The sequence below is a fragment of the Eulemur rufifrons genome, chromosome 1, assembly GCF_041146395.1.
Source record: "Eulemur rufifrons isolate Redbay chromosome 1, OSU_ERuf_1, whole genome shotgun sequence".
Lineage (NCBI taxonomy): Eukaryota > Metazoa > Chordata > Mammalia > Primates > Lemuridae > Eulemur > Eulemur rufifrons.
In genome coordinates, this window is record NC_090983.1 from 19,888,393 (window position 1) to 19,910,810 (window position 22,418).

Below are 22,418 nucleotides of genomic sequence, written 5' to 3' on the forward strand. Positions count from 1 at the left end.
AAGGAGTGTGTGTTTCTACAAGGACACTATGGAAAAATTATAGTTTTGTGATTTTTCTCCCTATGGGATGTTTACTGGAAGTTGATGGCTGCCTCTTATATTTTTATTTTTCTATCACCATTTAGCCTTTTGATATGCATCTTCTCAGTGCTCCACAAATATTTGTTAAGAGAAATGAAGTTTGGAGTGTGGAGAGGCAAAGGAGTTTTAACATGGTACTCTTGTCATTAGGGACTCCAGTCCAAGCAAGGTAGCAATGTTTATGTAAACTGATGCCTGAAATGAGGTTTGGGAGCCTGTGGCTTTCAATTAAGTATGCCATCCTTTTGTTCCATTTGCTTAGAGGTGAGAGATTTTCGTTAAATTATACCTATATATTCTCATTTGTTTTCCTCTTTAAATGGACTTGAAATAAGCTTTTTAAATAGTTTCAAAAGGTTGTGAGGATGGAAGCACAGCTACGGGAATACACTTAGGTACATATCTTTTAGATAGGCACACGGTGTCTATTTATATAGCCCACACACATATTTTAAGCTGCATTTCTTTTAAAAGGAACTTATATATTATTTTGATTTAAAAATCAGATTTGGGGGGAAAGTCTAGATATAATAAGACCAAAATGATATAATGCCATGAAGTCACAACCTTCCAGTGGTGTTTTCCCTGGGTGTGCTAAATAAAATTTGATTTATTGAAATGACTTCTTAACCATCCTCTTAATTCACTGCACATTTGGGCCATAAGATTTGCATGATTCTTATGCTTGAGATAGAGCCCAAATGCCATATGTGTAGGCTTGCATGTATATGTTATTTTCTAGGGACAGGGCTTCCATTTAAAACTCCGAGAAGGTAAAGAGAAGAAGATAATCTTTGAAAGAAAAAAAAAAAAACAAAAAAACTGGGAGACATAATGTTACCTACCACATGCCAGAATTTCTAAGGGAGGTTGGATCTGTTGAAAGAAGCCTCTGTGTTCTTAAGATGGGTTGGCTGAGGCAATGAAGGTTTTTGATTTTGTGTTCCTTGGTCTTGCCTTTTAATAATGCAGCTCCTGTGAAGCAAAGGCCTGACATTGGCAGGGTTGAAGTTCATGACTTGTTCAGCCTGTAGACCCTGGGATGACCTTGTATTAGTCATGTCTCTCTGGGCCAGCACATTGTCTCATGCCCCGTGGGAGGGTGGTGCCCTCTCTGAGGTTCATGTTTGGATGAGTTACCAACCGCAATGAAGCACCCTCCTTAATCAGCCCTCTGGGTAGTGGAGCAAAATAAGAAAAGTATCCTTCATTCACATGTTTTTCCATTGGTCTTGCTGGCCTGGGTGTGGTGCTTTCATTTCCTCGGATGAGGAGCAAAGGATCTATCACTCTTGTTCAATATTTCAAAATAGAAGGCATTGAGGGGGTAAGCCCTCAAGCATAGAAACACTTAAAGAGCATTGCCATTCCTGTGTTTGATGTATAGTTAGCAGTGCACCAGTCTCTCAAGCCACCTGTCATTTTCATAATCATTTTGCATGATGGAGTTTGTAACTTACTCGTTGAACTGTGAGTATATTTTTTCATGTATTGGGCTGAACCACACAAAACTGCTGATGCTTGACCACTTTAGACTTACAAAAATATTTAATAGCAATTTCATATGGTTCCATCTAGGTAAGTGAAGAGCAAAATCTGCCCCAGTTTTCTTTCCATTTTCTTTCTTTCTTTTTTTTTTTTTTGAGATAGAGTCTTGCTCTGTTGCCCAGGCTGGAGTGCAGTGACATGATCATAGCTCACTGTAGCTTTGACCTTCTGGGCTTAAGTGATCTTGCTGCCTCAGCCTCCTGAGTAGCTAGGACTACAGGTGCACAGCACCATACCCAACTAATATTTCTTTTATTTTTTGTAGAGATGGGGTCTTGAGATGCTGTCCAGACTGTTTGCAAATTCCTGGCCCTGGCTTCTTTCTTTTAAATGTACCTTCATTATCCTGCTGGTACAGATTGCCTGAACCTCCAACTATAAATCAGGAGGAAGAACTCAGCCTTGGAGTTGTTGACTGGGTTGTCATAGCTGGCCTCAGCTCTGGAGTGAGGACAGTCAGTGTTGGGCACAATTAATTCATCCCTAAAAGGAAGATGACATTAAGCAAAATATCTCCATGAAGTAATGGATTTAGATGGTGTCAGGAACATCTAAACAGCACAGCAATTGCTTCTACATCAAACGTGACATTTGGCATTGAGGGTAAGTTTCCAGAGCTAAAGCTAAACTCAAGTCAGGATCTGACACTGTGTTAAACCATTTTGACACGTGGCTTATGTTTTTTGATGAGTCCAGCTGCACTTGAGAGTGAAAATATAAGAGAAATACAGATCCTTATGAAAAAAGATGCAAGTAGATTATCCTTACTGAGTGGGAAGATGGAGATGAAGGTCAGGGTCTGGGAGTAGGAAAGAAAGTTAAAAGATTAAAGTAACAGAAGAATGAGTATGGTTGCCAAGGAATTTAGCACTATAAAAGGTCAGTGTGTTCTTGGACGATGCTAGTGGCTGTAGCAAGAGGTAAGAATGATGAGAGGATCTCATGTCCTTTATGCAGAACTCCTCCAAGTTCAGTGAAGACTCTAATCAAACACCTGGCCTACCAGAAGAAATTGCGTGACATTAGGTAGCAAAATGACAAATTGCCCCACCTCTAAATCCAATTCATAGCCGATTTACAATCTTATACAAAAACCAACCTAACAAAGCATCTATCTACATATGTCTCCATTTCCTTTAATCGGGACTTAGTTTTTCTTAATCCTCAATCTATTTTCAATGTTGACTATAAACAAGACATTTTGCTAAATGGCCAGGGTGGTAACTAAGAAAAAAGTAGATAGTGCCCCGTTTCTTGTTGGTACTTTTCTTCAACTTATATTATTTTATAAACCCAGTATTAACTGTTGTGAATGTTCTATTTCTGCCAAAGAGACCTCATGGAGGAATATCGCTACTAGAGAGAAACTGACACATACTGGTTATGGAATGGAGGAGGGAGTGTTATGGTTAACTATGTTCCCTGTAAAAGTCAAGATAAGATATGCTCAGCAAGCTTGTGGATCCTGAATGCTGGGAATCCTTGGATTCCTGCAGAGTCATTGTGAGGTTTGCTTTATCGGCCTCTGTCTCCCATGCAATGGACAACTGTATAAACTCCATCTCCCTGCACCCACTTCCACCCCTATGTTGCCTTAATCCTCAGGCTGTTTCCTGCCTGCCCCACTGGGGAATGCTGGTCAGAGTTTCTCAGGATAGAATTTCCAGGGTCTTTATCTGTCTCTTTTCCCAGGCTGACCTTAAAACTTTCCTTTTGGATATGTCTCATTTGTAAGGCAAGTCCACCAGAGCGTAACATACAAGTCCTATACTTGCATAGACAACGCTGGATGATGAAGTGTTCAAGACTGATGCCAGTGTACTGGTTTTTTAAATCCTAGACACAAAACCTCAATCCAAAGGGGGCAAAATCTAAAGGTAGAAAGACTCTTTTTGGTCAGGAGTCTAAATCAGATTCCTTAAATCTCACCATACAGGCAAGTTTCCATTTTTGCTTAGGGCTGTAGAATAAATTTTACTGTGCCAGTGTGGAAAACAAATCAAAGTGTTAAAGGGGAGGGACGTGGCTTAAGTGTCTCACCTGCTCTGCTCCTTTTGTTTCTTCTGCTTTCCTGGGAAACATTGAACGATTTCACAGAGCCCCTGGGGTTGTACAATGCCCTGGGTGAAACACAATGTCTGGACCAAGATTCTCAAATGTAGTAACTCCAATGATTCCTTAAGATTTAAGACCTACATGATAATGTAGGTTGGCAGAGAGATTAGATAATAAGATAAGATAAATAAGGTGAGATGCATGGGATAACAGTCCTATTCGATGCACCCCTGGGGGAACAGAAAAGCTTTCTGACCCTCTAAAAGATGTTGAACATATACAAATGGTTTGTAAATGTAGGCTTTATAAAAAGAGAGATTGAGTAAATGAGAAGAAACAGTAACAAATTTGGGTCATTTCATCTCTAAAGGAAGAGGATGTTTGTTCACTCACTGGAGAAAGGACTAATGAACTGCAATTTTCAGCTCAAACCGTCTTGGAGATGGCTGGTCGCCTTTGTATCAGCCACAGAGTTCATTCTCCTCCAAAAACTCGCCATTGGTCTGGGAGACGAACCACGGACAGATGAAACGGCTGACTGGCGATACAGGGCAGTCCGTGGTAACACTGACGGGAGTGGCAGAGATGCTCGCTGTTGGAGGGTTACTTGGTGTTGAAATGGTCAAAGCAGCTTTTCTGATGAAAAAGTCCTATGAAAAGACACTGTTAGAAAGGGTCCATGTGCTAACTGTGTTCTCTTTGTTAAGAATAGGCCTTGGTTAGAGGACAAAGATGAAAATAAGGGAACCTAGCCATGCAGAGAGGCCTCTTATGTGCAGGAGAAGTGGAACAAGTAGGCTTTGTGGGTAGACCCAAAACCCCGGGCCAGCCAAGTCTTGTGGGGATCAGGAAGCTCACAGGACGGCTGTCTGTGGCCCTGCTGGCAGCAGTGGTTCATGAATGGTTATTCCAGGGCTCATCACAAATGTGACTCAGCCTTGTTGTGTTTGCACTTCTGGCTGATTGCCAGTTTCTGTCTGCACCTCACGTTTGTTTTAGAGGTTGGCTGGTCTTGACGAGGGGCGCATTCTGGCCCCGTCGGTTGTGGTCAGATAGGCAGATTCACAGAGTATAGGCATAGAAATTTGCCTGTCAGCAACTCTAAGGGCTACTTCCTTCCTCAGGGGACAGTGGCAGGGACCCCTTCAACAGGGCTGAGGTCGTGGCACCGGCTCCCCAGTCAGGCAATGTCTGTCATGTGGGATGTTTTGTACCCTAAATATCTACCTCATGCCGTACACATTTGGATCAGGAAGCACCAACTAATTAATTCTGTTTTACTTCTCATATTTGTCTTTTAGGATCTTCTTCCTGGAAATGCATATGCAAATAAACATACATATCAACACCATTTTTTAAATGATTGTCATGATTTATTATAAAAAGAGGATTGATTTTATTGGTATTCTAATATAATAAATCTGCCTGTCTTGCAAAATCTAAAAGTAGCACAAAAGAGGAAGCCTACCGTTTCTTCCCCAAATGATGGATCATTATTAAATTAATGTGAAATATTCTCTGAAGGTGTCAGAAAGACCTTGGAGACACATGAACATACTAATGCTACCAGGAGAATTGTAAGTTCTTAAAAATGGTCATGACCCCTTAAAGTCATCCTGCCCCAAACTAGGGAGGGGCTATAAAAATCATCAACTGCCACTTTGAAGCTTGATAAGGAGGTTGAGACTGATCAAAATCTCTTGGACAAAAATTTATGAGATGAATCTGAGCTTTTATTGGGAAGAGAGAGAGTGAGAAGAGAATTTTACTGATGAGAATCTCATGGTGGAAGATGCCTTATGGAATGTGGTAGCTAAGGAGAGATTACTTTACTATATGATAGTGACCAGGAGAGTAAAAGGAGGTGGTGGATAGAAGTCTGTGCTTTTGACCCGTCGGTATTAGCTACTCTGAATCTTGTTCCCTTAAGATCTTCTTTTCTTTTTATTTATTTATATATATTTTTATTTTTTTAGAGATGGTACCTTGCTATGTGGTCCAGGCTGGCCTTGAACTCCTAGGCTCAACTGATCCTCCTGCCTCAGCCTCCCTAGTAGCTGGGACTACAGGTGTGTGCCAACACACCTGACCCTCTTAGGATCTTAATTTCTTGTCAGAACTAGCTTTCTTATTCTGTGCAATATAGGCAGGCTGAAAATTTTCCAAATCTTTATGTTCTGGTTCCTTTTTGTTAATGATTCCATCTTCAATTTATCCTGCTCTTCTCACATTTTACTATAAGCAGTTGGGAGGAACCAAGCTGTTCTTTCAACACTTGGTTAGAAATCTCCTCAGCTAAATATCCAATTTTATCACTTAAAAGTTCTGCCTTCCACAAAACACTAAAAATTCAGCCAGATTCCTTGCCATTTTATCACAAGGAGGGTCTTTTCTCCGTTGCCCAATAATATATTTCTTCTTTCTTTTTTTTTTTGCTGATCATATGATCTTCTATCTAGAAATGTATTTCTTATTTCTGTCTGGGACCTCACCAGAATGGCCTTTACCATCCATATGTCTATCAATATTCTGTTCATGACTACTTATGTATTCTCCAGGAAGATGGAAGCTTTCTCCATAGCTCTCATCTTTTCTTTCTGCCCTCTCATCAGAATTGCCTTTAATAGCCCCTTCAGAGCAATCTTGGTTTTATTTTATAGCATATATCTCAAAACTCTTCCAGCCTCCTTTACTCATTACTCAGTTCCAAATATCTACATTTTTAGATATTTGTTACAGCAGCACCCTACTTCTTGGTACCAAATCTGTATTAGTCTGGGTTCTCCAGAGAGACAAAATGAATAAGGAAGATATCTATTTATATATAAATATATACCTATATAAAATATCTATTAATCTATATCTATATATCTTCTCTATTGGGTCTGTCTTATGTGTGCATATACATTTTATATATATATATAAAGAAGTGGGTCATGTGATTATGAGCCTGAGAATGCCAAGATCTGCAGTTGGCAAGCTGAAGACCCAAAATTGCTTGTGGTATAGTTGCAGTCTGAGTCTGAGTCTAAAGGCAGGAGAAGACCTATGTCCCAGCTCAAAGATAGGCAGAGAGACACTCTGGGACCCAGTCAAGTTGGCACATAGAATTAACCATCACACGCTAGTTCGATCAGTAGCGGGAGCGGAGAGCGGACCCCAGAGAGCCCTGTGCAGCCCTGACACCGCCGGCCTAGTTCCCATCACACATCAGGAGGAGCCGCAGCTGCCGCAGCAGCTCCAGTCACCATCACCGCAGCCAGGAGCCGCGAGGCCGACACCCAGCAGCCGCCCGCCGTCCCAGCCCTCAGCGCTGCCGACACCAAGTCCGGCATCACAAAAAATGATGGAGCCTGGATAAAAAACTCAAAGCCTGTGATATAACTACTGTGCTTTACTGCCTTTCCATGTAGGTCCTATTTATGGGGTACTTACTCTGTGCCAGGCAATTATAGATGCATTCTTTTGTAGGTTATCTAACAGCTCTATGAGGATTTAAAGACACACAACTTATTAGCTGTGTGATTGCCTAGTTAATGCCTGAGCCATGCTTACCTCATCTGTAATACAAGTATAATGTTTGTTCCACCTCTGTCCAACAGTTATTGTGACAATTTCATGAGACAATGCATATGAAAACAATTTTTAAACCATAAAGCATGATGTAATGTATGCATCACGAGTGTGGAAACTTTATTTACTTCATTAATGAGACAATTTTCCAAATGAGAAATCCTTGGAAGAAAGAGGAGGACGCAGATTCAGCCAGTGTTTGTCAAGCATCTACTGTGTGCCAGAGACCGTCTTCAGCATTTGCTAGAGTGATCTGCTCAAGGTCTCTGGGTTCATCAGGGGCAGCTGGAATTATAATTGGTGTGTTGGCTCCAGATGAATAAAAAAGTACTTTGCAAGACATTCCCTACCCCAGAGGTGAGAACTGAGCTGGAGACTAGCCAGAGTTGCTGCGGAATTCACTGATGGAATTTATTTCTTGCTGGCTTTCCTTCCTGGATTTTCGCACGATTCTCGTTGCCTTTTGTTGAGCTTTGTTATAGTCCTGTATTATAATATGCTTTTCCAGTATGATAGATGATATCCAGATTTCTTTAGTTCCTTTAGAAAATTCCTGCTATAGAGTGCTGGACCTGAAGCTTTTTAATGTTCATGTGTTGATTTACTTTTTAAGCAAATGGAGATAGAAGCAAGATGTTTGGTTTGAAATCATTCATGGTTAGACTGATGCTCATTCTGCGGGTGCCCAAATGCCACATATGTCTTCTTGGGGACACAGCCTCAACCCAAGCCAGGCTCAGGCCACCAGTTTTTAATCTGCTGACATGTACTCTATAGGAAGGAGGAAAGTCCCTTTCCTTCTCTCCCAGATAATGAGACAGGATGCCCCAAGGCATCAGTCAGGGACAAGGAGACACTGGATTATCTTCCCTGTTCTACCCCTGGCTCTTACTGTGTCCTCAGCTGGGGAAGGTTCGTTACATTTCATCAGACTGAATGAAGTTTGAAAGACTGCAGGCTGCAGTTTCTAAGTAAGAATGTATTCGAGATAATGAGGACCAGATTTCTACCAGAGAAATGAGGCTATTCGTAGCTGGCCTCTGCGGCTCTTGCCAAGCAAACTCAAGGCTGAGCTGATCACAGCCAATTTTTAAAATGGATATTCAGGTAACAATTTAAGAGAAAAGAAAGATTATTTTAGCAAAAAAAGCAATGTTTAGAATAGAGGTAAATGATTTCATGGGTTAATGCAAAGCTATTAACCAATAACATGAATGCTAATTCCTATTACAGAGTTATATTGCCAAGTTACAGAAAATTCATGGCTTTCCTAGAGGGAAAATTAGCACTTATTTTATTTATATTAAAAATAATCATATTTAAGATTCCCTTGCAGGTTGTGTGTATGTGTATGTGTGTAATATGGTTTAATTTATTCATTCATCCCAAATTACAGAAAAGTCTATAGCTAAGGTGGAATATGGTTTCAATCAGTCTTGATCTGTTTTTCAGATATTTTATTCTTTTGAGTGGATAAGAGGAGATGGCAATAATAATAATAAGAATAATGGAAATGATAATAATAATATTCATATAGGGCTCTGTAAAGTTCACTCAAAAAACTTACCTCCTTTGACCTCTAAAACCCTTAAGAGGGGGTTTTTGACCTGTGAGTCAGGATAAGCATTATTATTGCTATTTCTTAGGACAAATGAGCTATGTACTACTATAAGATATTAAGGGAAATTAAATATTTTTCTTATCATAGCCATATTCAAAACTCAGAGTGAAATACTGTTAAATTAATAAAGTGAGTAGGATTTTATTTCTAGAACATAACAAGTCTCTGGAAAAACACTGCTCTAGTCAGCAACATTTATTGTGTGAGAAAGTTATTTAACACTCAAAGCTATATAAAAAGCCTAGCACATGGTTGATGCTCAATGCACATCTATTTTCCTCCTTACTTGGACCTGGCTGTGTCATTAGTGCTGAGCACTGTGCCGAGTCATCTTGAGGACACAAGTGTGTTTGGGACATGCTACGTGCCCTCACGTTGTATATGGTCTACAGGAAAGGCAGAGGGAGCACGGCCATCCATCCCTGAGTCCGTCACTGTGGCCAGTACACCTGGGTCATGGCGACGTGTGTGGGGGGTAAGCCCAACCTAACCACATACACTGAGAGAGGGAGGAGGTACTTCCCCGAATAAAGTCAAAGTCTCATTTCCAGATGAAGAGTGATGCATGCTGGGCAACAGGGGTCCACCTCAGGTGCTTCCTCTGACATCCATTGAATGAAGAAGTCCCAGGCACCCCTGTCATCCAAAGCCCTCCCTCTTACCCTTAACTCTCTTCTCTCCCAGGCAATCCTCACATCTCTAGCTGCAAAATGGAATGCATTTCCCCGTATAAACAGAATTGTAAATGCTGGTTAAGCATAGTTAATATGGTACCATTTGTAGTATATATTCCAAATATATTAAATTTAAAGAGCCTTTGGAGGGCAGTTTTGAGGATTTAACCATAATTTCTGATACAGTGTCTATGGGAAAATGTGTGCTGAGAACTCAGACACTCAAACCAACAGACAAACTCTTGAAACATGAACTGGGGTTGTATGAGCACGATTGACTGCTAAATTGGGCAGTAGAATTTGGAAGGGCTGGGACTATTCAGAGAAAGGAGTCCCACAGGCACTCTCTGAGTCTGAGGAGCAGGCATGATACGATCAGTCATCAATCTCCTGATGGTATCAAAGTCAGACTTGTGCTCCCCAGATATTATCTTACAAATTGAGGGTGACCTGGGTCTTATGTCTCAGGGCGACTGGTCTAGGGCTGACTAGATAGTGCCTTTGTCTTTCCTCACTACTCCAAGTATGTCCCTCTAGAAACTTCATTCTTGCTTGAAAACAAGAGGAAGAATATACACATATTTCAATCAACCGTCCCATAACTAATGGGACCTGTAGGGTGCGATGCCACGCAGTGTACCCAGCACGAGATACGACCAGCTACCTTGGCAGAAATCGTCAACACCATCCCCAGGTGAGTCAGAGGCTCCTCTTAAGAATATCATGTCCAGACACCGTGTTGAGAAAGAGGAGAAGGAAGCCTGCTTGTAAAGGTAAAATTAGCTCCACCGGGGTGTTTGAACTTTGAATGGGTTGCTAATTTATCTGCTTTAAGCTGGAAGAGACTATAGCTTTAAAAAATTCTTAAAAAAAAATTTTATTAACAAGTTCGTACCTCTGAATCATCAGAACTAGGAGCTTGAGAACAATAGACCACTATAGAAATTAAAGAAAGCTGCTCTTTCTCCACCCTCCGCCCCCAGCACTACCCCTCAAATTTGTGTTGTAATGACTCTATTATATAGCTTATTTTGTTTTGTTTTGTTTTGTTTTATTTTATTTTAGAAAACAGAGTCTCACTGTGTCGCCCTGGGTAGAGTGCAGTGGCATTATCATAGCTCACAGCAACCTGAGACTTCTGAGCTCAAGTGATCCTCCTGCCTCAGCCTCCCGAGTAGCTGGGACTACAGGCATGAGCCACCACACCTGGCTAATTTTTTCTATTTTTAGTAGAGACAGGGGTCTCACTTTTGCTTGGGCTGGTCTTGAACTCCTGAGCTTGAGCAATCCTCCCACCTCAGCCTCCCAGAGTGCTAGGATTACAGGCATGAGCCACCACGCCTGACCTATATAGTTTATTTTAATCTCCCCTTACATTTCTCCTGGAATTTCCTTTTCTGGTTCAGAAGTGTTTTTTCATATTGACAGGCCCACATTTTTCCTTCCAGTTGTCAGATTGTATGTCAGGTGGGCTGGAACAGAATCAGGTAGTTTCCAGCAAAGCACATAGAGTATATTCCAGTGATTCATCAGTTTCCATGGGTGTTGGCCCAGCTTGCATTTGGGGCCCCTGGTCCAGTGCATGGTTACCTTGGGATTCTCTGTGGCTTACAAGATTCATTTAATCACTTACTGCTTCCATTAGGTGTTGGGAAGGAAATGATGGATAAGAGATAAGACCCTGGTTGAGGGATTTTTTTTTAAAAGCTTTTTTTTCCTAGTTGGGTTTTGAATTTAGTAGGAAGAAAAAATAAATAAATAACTTTAACAGAATTTTTAAATTGCTATAATAAGGTAGTATTAGTAAGAAATATAAGTCATGGGTTTAGTTGTGTTGTGCATTCTTAAGCCTCCTTCTGGCTCAGATCAGATGTCTTGAAAATGCCTGATGCTGATGACAAGTATAAATGAGATGGTCATAGACTGAACAAAAATAAACAAAATGGGCTGGTGTTGATCAGGGCAAATTGGGAAAATGATCCCAGTGTTGCCAGATTTTCTAATTTTTCAAGAGAAGCTAGAAATCTGTTATTTTTAAGAAGGCAAATGGTGCCAATATTTAAATGTTGGCAGAAAAACATTAATACAAAGTCATTAGCAGGACAAATCACACCTAGTAACAGGACATATCTGGCCGACTGTTCCCTGTTTGCAACTGTCGATATAAATGCAGTGGTTCATTGCAAATCCACACGTGTGAACAACAACAACACCTCACTGGTTTACATTTGAAATCTGTCTCTGAGGCTTCCTGAGCAGGGCTTCTCTTTTATATTTTATGACTGGGAACCTTGTCACTTGCTGATGATTACTGATTAATATTCTTTCAACAAGTCCCTTACTTGCCGCTCTCTGTGCTTTCCTGACTTCCCTCTCTGCGGACTGGCTTCCCCTCCTCACTTCCACCTGCTCCATGAAGATTAAGCACCGCCCCATCTGTTCCTGTTGTGTTTATTACTGTTTCCCACACCCTGCTTGGTACTGTGGTTCATATTTCTCTCCCTTCTCTTTGCAGCATTCAATGTAACTTACCCTCTGTAAACATTTCTTAAATTAAATGAGAGTCTGAATCTTGTACGGGGTTCACCTCTCCCGTTATCCTCTTTCCATTCCCCTTAATTAAACCTGAGGGGTTGTATTCTCGAGAATTTGCGGTACTCTGCCCTGATTTCTTCTCTGGGCATTTCCTTTCTATACTTATATATGTATCCTTAAAAAAAAAAAAAAAAAAAAAAAACCTAGTCACATGTATCCTGCCAATAATAACTAGGAAATTCATCTTTTTGTAGTTTTAATTAGCTTTTTTGGCTTTTTAAACCATAGGTCTACTTGTCAGTGGCAGATTGGATTGTTACCTTTATTATGACTAAATTGTTTAGCTAAAACTCATCTTTTTATTATGCGAATTATAAGATATGCATCTAGAATTCTCATAAATTATTTTGCTTCTCGTTAATGTTGGACTTTTCCCCCATGTCTATATTGTGCTTAAATTTACCAATTTTCTTTCCATTTGAAGGAAAGAATTCATAATAAATGTTTAAAAATTGAAACTAGTTCAGAACTGCACCAAACACATCTACTGTGATAGTTTTTTTCTTACCTTTTCAGGAGCTTCTGAGAGTTTCCCACGGATTTTTATAAGGCAGCTCTGAAAATTAGGGTAAAATGATGAAATCTAAAAGCACAGAAGGTAGTCCAGAAATATGAAAGCCCCATAGACCTGTCTGAGCCAATGGTCCCACCCTGTGTCTGCTGAGGACAGACTTGCTCTTCTTCCATTTTTTCTGGGCTCATCTGAGTGTGGCCTCTGGGGATCTTTTGAGTGATTACGTGGCTAACAGGAGGTAGACTTGGCCAGCAGACCACGTGGGTGGGCCAACTCACTGTCTGAGAGGTACTGTTCATTGTACAAAACTCTAAACTGTTTCCTTTCACTTAGATCAACTGGAACAAATAATTTCGGATGAAACTGGCTGTGACCATCAAAGTTATGTCAAAGTGCAGAAGAAAAATAAATCTACGTCTCAGAATATTATCTCTAATGAGGATCAGGTAGCACCTAATATTTGACTTATTCTACTTTATACCTGTTGGTTTTGCTGTATTGGTTAACCTCCCTATGAGGGATGTTAGCTTCTTGGAATAGACTATACCTTTTCAATCGTAGAAAAATGTGTAGATATCTCAGATGACAGAACTTGGCGTTGGTAGTATTAAGGCCTACCATTTATTTCTCCTGCTTTTCCTTCCGAAAAAGAATTATAATACATGTTTTCTAAAATGAACTTGGTAAATCACAAGTAAATATGGTATTGAAAATATCCCAGCACCACCACACCCTGATAAAAAGCCATACATGCGTCTCACATTCACTGGCTAACTTCAGCTATTTCTTAGATTAAGTCCAAAATATCACTTCCTACAATAGGGATTCACTGGTTCAAGTCTCTCTGCTCTATATTCCTATTGTATCCCTAATTTCCTCTATTAGGACATTTACAACACTATTTTAATTACTTCTTTTATTGCCTATATCCCAAGGCAAACTGAAACTTCTAAGAACAGGTACTATGTGTGTTTTGTTCACTATAGTATTCTTAGCAGTCAGCACAACTGACACATGCCTTCAACAAATATGTTCTTGAAAAATACCTGTTGAAGGAATAAATAAATATGCTCCATTTACAAATATATAGAAGATTCTTGATATTAAATTATTAACTCATTTTTGGTATTAATCTAAATGTCATTATATTAACATTTTTATACACACATACACTTAGGCTTGTGTGTGTGCATATATATCTAGTATAGTACTATAACTTATCAAATGTAAGATAGCATCAATTATATAACATACTATTTATCTGATTTACCACTAAGAGAAAACAATCTTGCCAATTACAGTGTTTTTATATAAAAACATCTCAGGTAGGGTAATAACTCATTTTACAATATATTAAAATCAATTATTTTCAATTAAATTAGAAAATGCTGTAACTGGAGCACATTAAACCAAATATGGGCACTGGTAAGTAATGAGATGGCTTCAAAAATTGAAGCCCAAATTATTTTAAACTTTGTTATGTATACATTACCAATTAAAGAATATATAAAATTAATTTTCTTGCCAGTGAGTTTTAGAAAAGTTATAATGCATTTTTTTACCATCTCAATGAATATATGCAACAACAATACAGTTACCACTTCAAATATATTCATTTTCTTATTTCATGATGAAAACATTGACCTCTTGTCTGAGATCCAACATAATTTTATACTTTAATTGTATATTGTGAAATGTTCTCTTCTGTTTCCTGGTCTTCCCCATAAGAAATGCAAAGTGGTACTAAATATTTTTCTCTAATTATATTCACAGAACTCTGAAGGGAGGAATTTTGGTTCAGGAGGAGAAAATAAAATGTCTAGAATAAGTATATTTTATGTTTAATTAGGTCACATTACCAAAGGTGAGCAGTCTTCAATTGACTAGTAGTGAGAATGGCTTGGGTGGCCATTGGTAAGCTTATGAAATTGGCAGGAGACACAAAAAATTGAAAGTGGAGAGAAAGAGGAAGAAGGCGAGGGAGAAGAAAGGGGCAAAAGAAAGAGAATGAGAAAATAAAGACTGTTAAGTTGGCTTTTTTTATTTTCCCTACACAAAAGTATTTCCAATGCAGCAATCATGTAACATAATGAAAGTCCATGCATCCTTTAGAATTTAAAAGTATTGTACAAGAAGGTATTGATATGAAATCCATGCTTTGGATATTGCAACTGAATTCTTCTTGGTCTCATCATTTTTTATTTATAAAAAATAAATAATTTATTGATCACATGATTTGCTGCAGTTACTCATTCTCAGAGAAGTCTTTTTGCATTTGGATCCCAAGTTTCCTTCCTACTCTGTAGGTAACTTAATATTTCCATTTGGATATCTATTTAGGCACCTAAAACTTATCACATCATATGCCTGATGTCTACTCTCCCCCCATCAGCCTGCTCGTCCCGCCATCTTGCCCGTGTCAGGGAAGATCAGCTCCACACTTAGATGAAAATGCTGAATCGTCCTTGTCTCCTCTTGCTCATCCCACATCCAATCCAAGAACAGATCTTGATAGTACTGTCTTCAAAATATATCGAGAACCTGACCTTTCTCACCATCTCCACTGACACCACCCAAGTCCAAGCTCACCTGGCTCACTGCAGTGGCCCCAACAGGTATCTCTGTTTCCACACTTGCCTCCATTCAACCTGCTCTCAAAACCCAAGTCAGGTTGTGTCCCTTCTGTGCTCAAAAAGTGCCTCCACTGGCTCCCATCTCACTGACAATGACTCACAAGACCTCCTGTGGTCTGGTCCGATCATCTCTCCCTTCTCCTTACTCACTTTGCTCACCTTCCACTGGCTCCTGTGCTGCTCACTGAAGAAGCTTTTTCCAGCTCCAAGCTCTCTACTCTCGCTGATTTCTCTGCTCATAACACTCTTCACCCAGATATTCATGGGGCTCTTTTCTGTACTTTCATGTCTCAGTAAGGTCTTCTGTGGCTATTCTCTTTAATGTTTGTAATGCCACTTAGTATTCTTTATTCCCCTTTCCTGCTATAGCATAGAGTTGAATTATTTATTTTGTTTATGTCTATCTTCCCCCAATTAGGATACCAGTTTCACAAGGGCAAGGATTTTGTCTGTTTTGTTCACAAGGTGTCCCCTGCACATAGTAATGTTGGATACATTGTGGGCATTCAATAAATGTTTGTGCTGTTATTGCTGTCCCTCTGTGCTAGGCACTGGGCTGGCCACAGAGCGCTGAGAGTGGCAGGATGGGAAGAGAGTTATCAGAGCAGAACAAAATGTTTTATAGAGAATCTAACATTTGAGCCAAGTAAGAATTTTTTAGTAATAAAGACAGTGCACTCCAGTCAGAGAAAGTCATGCCTCTAAAAGCATGAAAATTTAAAAAAACTCTCCAATTTAGAATGCACTGCTAATTCATTCATTCATTCATTCTTAGTATCTACTGTGTTTCAGCCACTAGTCTAGGCATTGGGGAAAAGGAATGAAGAAGAACAACAAAGTCTCTGCCCTTAAGAAACATTTGAGCAGCAGTTAAACAAGTAAAATAAATATTGCCATTTTGTGATAAGTTCTATGATAGAAATAAGCAATATGACACAATGGCCACAGGCAGGGAAAGTGTGAGAGCTATGTTAAATAAGTAGCCAAAGAAGGTATCTTTGTGGCAGTGACCTCTGGCCTAAGATCTGAAGGAAAAGCTGCCGCCACACCAAGATCCAGGGAGAGCCTGGTCAAGTCCCTGAGGAATCTGCATGGGGCCACTGTGACTGGAGTACAGCGGGTAGTGAGGTGTAAGATGCAGTTATGTAGGTAGAGCCAGATCCTGGAGGGTTTTACCTACCACATGTAGTCGACTCTGGATCTGCAGTGCCAGCCAGATCCACCTCCCAGCCCACTGCTTTTGCAAATGGAGCACTCATTCACCTAGCTGCCGAGAGTGTGGGCAATGCCAGCATGAAGCTGAAGTCCCTCTGGGTATTGCCCTTGGCTGAAGACAGCCTGGTGGGCCAAGGTCACCCTGCTTTCCCAAGGGCAGCCCATGTGGAATGGGGCCACACTGAGGTAAAAAGGCTCCTCTCCCTTTGCTTCCATTAGGGATGATTTGACACAGTCACGCCCACTTTGTCAGCAGAGGCTTTCGTTGTGACTGTACTGCAGCCCAATTTCTCTCTGTGTCCAATCCACCTCCTCCACGTCCTCCACAGGAGGTGATCCTGAGAGCACTCCCCAGTAAACTTTCTGTATACTAAACTCCATCTCAGGATCTGCTTCCTGGGGAAACTGACCTGTAACTCCATGGTTTATGTTGTAAATACAAACCAAATCCACAAAAAGTTTTTATGCAGAAAGGTGACATCTGATTTACAGTTTAGGAGGAAGACTCTGGTTTCTGATTGGAGAATGGATTGTAAGTGAACAATGGTGGAAGCCCTCCTTTCAAAAATTGTGGTGTGTTCAAGGGAGATGTGCTTATTCTCATTTAAGCTGTTTCTCAGGATACAGGGCCAAGATACATGGCTAGCCCTAACAATAGAGAAAAGATTGTTCAAAGGTGGAAGACTACGCTTCTGCTGGTCAGTCCAGGCAGGAATGTAGATGCCTTATATGGACTGCTCTCTAAGGCTAAATAATTGGATGTTGGAAAGTGTGCTAATGTAGAACCACTGTATTTTAATGGTATTGCTGTGTTGGGCCTAGAGGGAAAACCATGAAAGTGATTGGGTATAGTGGACATTCACACTAGTAATCATACAGGAAAGGAGGCACTTCCTGGGGAAGGAAAGAGGACCCCCTATGGAAAGTCTTAGACAAGGAATGGGTGGGCTTCCTTAGGGCAGTTCACGATGGAGAGGGTCACAGCCAGCCTGAGACAGCCTAGTCCCACTTTCCTCCCATCCCCTGAAGCAAGAGGTAGTGGAAGCCCTACTGATGTGGTCCATAGAGGACAGCATTCTGAGCAGAGAATGAATGAGGTGGAGAGGGTGGGAAGCGGATCTGGAGAGTTATGTGGTAGAGTCACGCATGCAGATGAAAGTTCCTCTGTGTTGAAGTTCATGTTTCTGGAACTTTAAAATGCATGAAATTTCTCGAGGATTTGATTAAAAAGCAGATCATGTTTTAGGAGGACTAGGATGGAACCTGAGGTTCTGAATTGCTATCATACTCCCAGTTGATGCTGATGCTACTGGTGTGTGGACCACAAAGGTTACCATTCCTCTCTGTTACCTTGGGCCCTTAAACTAAGTCTTGTCAGAGGTTATAGCCTGGTCTCAGCTTTGTAAAGGAAGCACCTCTTGCACACCGGACACACAAGGAGGGAGTGTATTCCTCTCTTCCCTTCCCTCCCCAACCAAGAGCAGTATGGAACAGCGGCAGTTGCCAGAGGCAGGCCAGCAGTTCTAAAAGAGTAAACAGCAACTGGCAGTTGGCCTAAGTGGCCTGTGGCCAGAGTGGAGATAGATGGCCCGAGCCCATGGAAACAGATTAACTGACTCAGAAAAGCACATGAAATACCACCACCTTTGAGATTCCCTGGGAGGAGGGCTGAGGCCTGGCTAATTTGATAAATGGAGTCTTGAAGTTGTTGTAAATAATAGGAAAATGACCTTTCTTATTTATATTTACAGGGTAGGGAAACCTGGACTTACAGGGCATGAATCAAGTTTGATGGTTCAGGCTCCAAATCCACTGCAGATACCTTTGTGCTGGGTTTGTACTTCCTTCGTTGTGAATGGCTGCCTTTCACAGTTGTTTGTATTTAGCTCATGATTATTGAGAACAGATAATCCTAAATGGGGCAGGGCCCCTCTAGTCGAGTCCTGTGGTCCCATGAATCAACAAAGCATAAAAACATGTTTTTGAGTGCATGTGGGCTGCCTCAGCTTCTGCTAGATGGCATTCCTGGAATTGTCATTGAAAGCAGAAGAATGGTAAGGAATGAATCATTTTTTCATCTCCTGTCACAGGACAGCCAGCCAGCATTTACCTTCTTTTTCCACCCACTGGTGTTCCTGAATCGGTAAGGTAAAACGTTGACAAGTTGACTTTGAGGCCAATGAATCAGCAGGGAAACTGTTGAATGAAGAAATCAATGAAGTGAAAAGTGAAATACAGGAGTTTGTCAGCACCATCAAGGCAGCAGATGGATGGAATTTAAGAGGGGACAGCAGTGAGGACTGCCTGTACATTTTTCTTTCGCTTAGTGTTAATAATTGAAAGTAGCTCAATCTTCAAGTTTCTTCTCTCCAAGAGCTATATACATTTTTTTTTTAACTTTCTCATCTGTAGAAACAATGATTTTAATCAAAGTACTTGGAATAAGTTTCTGTAGGCTCTAAGACCCTGGATAGTGATGAGTGTGAGGGTATCAGAGAAGGTAGGAGTTGGCTGATTATGGACAGGGAATTCTACATTAAAGGTACAAATGCAAACGCAAATGCTACTACTAATAGCAAATGCCCACACAGTCCTTGCTAGGTATGAGGCAATCTTCTAAGGGCATTACAAGAGGAAACCTAGGGTCAAAACCACAGACATACCTCCTAGGAACTTTGAAGGTGCAGTTTCCAATAATTTAGTAGCTCTGTCCCCACCCTGCCCTCTGCATAAAAATGCAAAGGGGCAGTGGGGGTGGAATAGGATGGGGTTGGGGGAGAATCGATTTGCAGTATTTTCTTTTCTGCTTCTGGCACCTCACAACTCTACCAAATACAGAATAGATTTCTAAAAATGAGTTTATGAAGTCCACACTCAGTAAAGGTAAATTAAAACAGGAAGAAGGGAGATGTTCCTATTTCTTTCGTGAAGTTTGGTGACAAACTCTTTTGAGCCTTACACTGCACTGCCTGATATGGTCTGATATGAATCCCCCCTGTTCTACAATTGCCTCCACCGTCTCTACCTGCTTCTTATCCAGGTTCTTCAAGCACAGTTGAAATCTGGGAATGAATGTATTGATACACCTAATCCTGGGCCCGCATATTAATATTCACTAAGAATAACCTTAGCCTTTGCCAGCTGCTAAGTTAACCAGTCTTGTCCCAGCCTTACCAGGTTCATTGATCACTGCTGAAGAGGAAGCCAATATGCTGACACAGCAGGAGTTACAGCAGGGAAAGAGTTCAATAGCTCAGGTGCCATGTGAGGATATGGGATGAGGTTCTCAAATCCGTCTTCCTGAGAATTTGGGAGAATGGATTTTTAAAGATAGTTTGGCAGGCAAAGGGCTAGCCACTAGGTTCTGCTATTTGGCTGGGTTTGGGGTGGAATCATAGGGGTATTGAAATTGTCTTCTTTGCTTGAGCTGGTTCTTGGGTGGGAGTTGTGAGACCAGTTGAGTCAGTTCCTTGGTATGGGCCACCGGTCTGGGTGGGTCAGCCATTCCACTGGAATGCAGGGCTGGAAGATATCTCAAAAACCAGCCTTAGGTTTTACAAGGGAGATGTTATCTATGAGAACAATGAAGAAAGCTAAGAATCTTTATGAACATCAGCTATGTGACACCAGAGGAATAAGCAATTTTAGGAAAGCAAGCTAGGGAACAATGCCCAGTTATATATCTATTTCCCCTGCCACAGTTCCCACCTTGTGGCCCTTTATTGATATTATAAAGGGCAGTCTTGTCTCATCAGATAATGTACACTGGAACCAGGTAGCTCCTAAAGGCCCTTGCAAATATATTTCAGAATGCATGACCAATTCTATCCTTCCACCCACAGATGAGCCAACCCATCTATGCCCTCCTTGCTGAACCTTGATTTCATGCCCCCCATAGAAATTGTAGCATTATCTTCAGTCCTGGAGCCCCCCAGTCCTGCTTCGTCACAAGAGTAAATAAGGAGTAGTGTGGGAGAGGGTATTAAAGAGAGGATAGAAGTGGAATAATCAATCTATCTATCATAATTTTTTTTTCTTTTTGTTACAGAGTCTCACTCTGTCACCCCAGCTAGAGTGCAGTGGCATCATCATAGGTCACTGCAACCTCAAACTCCTGGGCTCAAGGGATCTTCCTGCCTCAGTCTCCTGAGTAGCTGGGACTACAGGCATGCACCACCGTGACTGGATAATTTTTTCTATTTTTTGTAGAGACGGAATCTCACTGTGTTGCCGAGGCTGGTCTCGAACTCCTGGCCTCAAGTGATCCTCCTACCTTGGCTTCCCAAAATGCTGAGATTACAGACGTGAGCCACCGCACCTGGCCCTCTCATAAATTTTGACCAAGCATCTCCAGGTGTGCTTGGCTCATTTGTGCTTAGGAGACGTGAGGAGGATGAATATTGGGTTTCCAGTTGGATTATTTTAGAAAATCCTGAGCAATAGAACAAGCACCTCCTGGAAATCCTTGGGAGATCTTTCTACACGGAAGGGCACAGGGGAAACCGTGTTTGAGGACTGTAAGGTGTAACTTGAGATTCTGCCTACATCCGCCTACATCTAGTCTGTACACTTAGTAACCATTCTGAGTCAGGGTGTGAGGAAAGTTTTCCTGCACTTCATTTTTATCTGTATTTGGCTAAGTTTGTGAGTTGCCATGAGGAAATAAACAAACAAACACAGTTCTCCCTCTTCTCTGCCCCTACGCACTGCTCTGACGTTACAGCGGCTCCCTCTCCCTGACTTACTTTGTCCTTTCTTGGAGCCCCTTCTGCTGGGCAGCTCAGGGCTGAGCAAAGCCCCAGACGGCTTCAAGATCAGAGTGTGAGCACTGGACTCCCCTCCCCAGATCCCTGCTTGTTTATCCTTGACCGCTGCCTGTCCTCAGCCCTGCTGTGGACTCTAGGCCCTGTCCTTTGTTGGGAAATTCAGGAGTCCAGCAGTGCAGGTCATGCACCCATGAGTTGCCCCGCGCTGACCTTATGCTCCAATTCTGGTAACTGGCTTCTGCTTCGACCTGTGACCCAACTGGGTTGTCTTGTTGCCTGGACTTGTGTCCCTACCCTGAGTTTCAGTTCGTCTAAGTCTGAGGTCATTCGTCTGAACTTTAGCTGTTTAGCTAAACTGTGCTCATACTCGGCAGACCTTCCCCATTTTGGCCACTAGCTGGGCTGTTTAACACTTTGTGTTTTGCTTTCTCCTTGGTGCTGCTCTGCTTGTCCCTCAGGGCTCTGCTTCCCTGGGGTCAGCTCTCCCCAGACTCGGACCTGTGGGACCTGCCCTGATTCCTTGATGAGCGTACCCCTATTTTGCTTAGGATCCTCTGGAGCTGGCGCTGAATGGTAAGGCTACATATGGGGATGGCTTTCGAGCCTATGAGTTCTAATTCTTACACTCTACCCTTTGCCAAGACTGTTGCCATCCAGCGTTAAATAAGATTTGTTTGATTGAAGGGGGAGAAACAGACTTTGTCCAGTTTAAGTAAAAAGAAAGATGTATTGAGAAGATCAGAATTTAAAAGCTGAGCTTCGGAAGTGTAAGGAGTAGGGACGCTCCAAGGACCTTAACTGGGGGAACATCTGGATGTTCCCTTTAGGACACCCCTTGACCCAGCTCCGTGACCTGCATTGGCTGTTTCTCTTAATACGAATCTCCATGTTCCCAGAAGAGACGAGTGATTGGCCTGGCTTCATTTAGGCATCCATCCCTGAATAAATCAGCCCTGGTTCTTGTCACCAAGTAAAGACATGGCTGCTGACATTCACCTCAGTGCACCGGGGCCCGTCCTCAGAAAGGGCCAGGGACGTGAACGGAGAACTGACCGTGAGTTTTACACCAGGTGTTGTCACGCTGGCTTTGTGTGACATGCCTCTGCTACCATGCCAGTCTGGCATGTGCCTTAGTTCACTCCA

The 22,418-nt window shown here is 41.6% G+C and overlaps 1 long non-coding RNA gene across 1 annotated transcript in view; it reads left to right on the forward strand.

Annotated features, from left to right (window-relative positions):
* The first annotated feature begins 21,675 nt into the window (after positions 1-21,675).
* Positions 21,676-22,418, forward strand: part of LOC138382809 (uncharacterized) — a 52,923-nt gene continuing 52,180 nt past the window's right edge. Inside the window, exon 1 of the long non-coding RNA XR_011233474.1 lies at positions 21,676-21,848. This is a non-coding gene — a long non-coding RNA (uncharacterized lncRNA). The remainder of the gene's footprint in view (positions 21,849-22,418) is intronic.